We start from the raw sequence: 2,564 nt of genomic DNA on the forward strand, positions 1-2,564 counted from the left end.
CATCTCTTAATTACTACAATGCTGAAATAAAGGAACCAGACAGAAAATAACAACCGATCTATACTTCCATTTACTTTTAAAATTCAAAGCAGAATGCTTCACATTCTCTTCAGTGAGGCATAGAGAAGAGCAAGAGATGAAATCATAGAAATGCCAATTTGGGAGTGAGATGAAAGCCACTAGAAGATTTTCAAGTGACGTGACCTAGCTTATGTCTTCAAAGTATCACTCTGGAGCTTAACTGAGAATAAACCTTTGTGAGGCAAGAGTGGAAGCAGGAAGACAAACCAGGTGAGAGAAGATAGCAGATAAGACCAGAGTGGAAGCAGTAAATGTAGAGACATGTGGTCAGATTCCAGGTATATTATGAAGACCAGGCTGATCATACTTTCTGATGAATCCATTGTGAGGTATAAGATAGGAGAGGCATCAAAAGAAGAAGAGAGTTATCAAGAATGATGCATTAGTAAAAAAAAAAAAAAAAAAAAAGAATGAAATAATGCCATTTGCAACAACATGGATGGACCTAGAGATTATTATACTAAGTGAAGTAAGATAAATATAAAGACAAAGGTAAATATCATATATCACTTATATGTGGAATCTAAGAAAATGATACAAATGAACTTATGTACAAAACAGTAACAGACTCATAGGCTTCAAAAACAAACTTATGGTTACCAAAGGGGAAGAGGAGGAGGGATGAATATGGAGCTTGGGAGTAACAGATACACACCACTACATATAAAATAGATAAACTACAAGGACCTAGTGTTTTAGCACCTGGAACTGTACTCAATATGTTATGATAACCTGCTTTTCCTGTGGGAGCCACCAGATTGAGAGGAGTGTGGCCTTCTCCTCTCCTCACCATGGTGTGTGCTCATCCACGGATATCAGTGTACTCCGAAAGGGAAGAGTCCTCTGGCAAAAAAGTCATTTTGCCTGCTGTGTTCAAGGCTCTCATTTGACCAGATATTGTTAACTTTGTCCACACTAACGTGTGCAAAAATAACAAACAGCCCTATGCTGTCTGTGAATTATCAGGTGATCAAATCAGTGCTGATTCTTGGGGTACTGGCAGATCTGTGGCTCAAATCCCCAGGGTTCGAGGTAGCAGGATTCACTGTTCTGGCTAGGGTGCTTTTGGAAACAGGTGTTGTGGGGATTGCATGTTTGTGCCAACCAAGACCTGGTGATGTTGGCACCTCAGAGTGAATACAGCACAGAAGTGATATGCCACTTGCTCTGCACTGGCTGCGAGTGCCTTATCAATGCTGGTCATGGCTAAAGGTTATCATCTAGAGGAAGCTCCCGAACTTTCTTTGGTGGTTGAAGGCTACAAGAAAACCATGGAGGCTGTTTTGTGTCTCAAGAGACTTAAGGTCTGAAATGATATAAAAAAGCTCTATGCCTCTCAGAGAATGAAAGCTGCCAAAGGTTAGATGAAAAACCATCACCATATCCAGCACACAGGACCTTCCATCACTGATAATGAGGATGGTGGTATCATCAAGGCCTTCAGAAATGTCCCTGGAGTTACTCTGCTTAATGCAAGCAAACTGAACATTTTGAAACTTGCTCCTGGTAGTCATGTGGGATGTTTCTGCATTTGGACAGGAAATGCTTTCTGCAAGTTAGATGAGCTGTGTGACACTTGACATAAAGCAGCCTCCCTCAAGAGTCACCACAACCTCCCCCATGCACAAGATGCTCAATATAGACCTTAGCAGGATCTTGAAAAGCCAGAAATCTAAAGAGCCCTCCAAACACCATGCAATAAGATTCATCACAGAGTCCTAAAGAAGAAGCCACTGAAAAACCTGACAATCATGTTGAAGCTAACTCCATATGCAAAAATCATGCCAAGAACCACAAAATTTGGATGAATAGGACAGCAGCAGCACTAGAAGCCAAATCAGATAAGAGGAGGGTTCGAGGCAAGAAGCTTGTAGTGGGAAACACAGGAAAGAAGGCTGTTGGCATTAAGGAGGGGAAGAAGACAGGTGGGTATAAAAGCTGCAAGGACCGAGAAACCAGAAGCTAAAAAGAAGCCCACAGGAAAGAAACCCACCATAGAGGAAAAGAAGGCTGCTGCATAAACTTCAATTTGTTTATCATGTAAAGGTCAAATCATTTTGGACAGCTGATTTTGAATAAAGACCTGATCAAAGAGGCAGTAAGAAAAAATATAATAACTTTAATGAAAAAGAATCTGAAAGAGAATATATATATGTATATATATGTATGTGTGTATAACTGAATCACTTTGCTGTACACTTGAAACTAACACTACAGGGGGCGGGCGGCGCGAGGGGCGCGCGGCGCGAGAGGCGCGCGGCACGAGAGGCGGGCACCAAGCGCGTGAGTCACTCTGCTCCCCTGGGCTCGGAGAGGGACTTTGCCTCCCGCCTGTGAGAAAGAAAAAAAAAAAAAAAAAGAAACTAACACTACATTGTAAATGAACTCTACTTCAGTTTTTAAAAAAAATGATACATTAATTTTTTGGCTGAGCAATTGTAAGGATATATTATATATATACATATATATACTGTATATATCAC

General features: G+C 40.9%; 1 pseudogene; it reads left to right on the top strand.

Moving 5' to 3' along the window:
• The first annotated feature begins 836 nt into the window (after nucleotides 1–836).
• On the top strand, nucleotides 837–2,102 carry LOC139181744 (large ribosomal subunit protein uL4 pseudogene; annotated as a pseudogene).
• Nucleotides 2,103–2,564: the final 462 nt, after the last annotated feature.

Source organism: Bos indicus, chromosome X, assembly GCF_029378745.1.
Source record: "Bos indicus isolate NIAB-ARS_2022 breed Sahiwal x Tharparkar chromosome X, NIAB-ARS_B.indTharparkar_mat_pri_1.0, whole genome shotgun sequence".
Lineage (NCBI taxonomy): Eukaryota > Metazoa > Chordata > Mammalia > Artiodactyla > Bovidae > Bos > Bos indicus.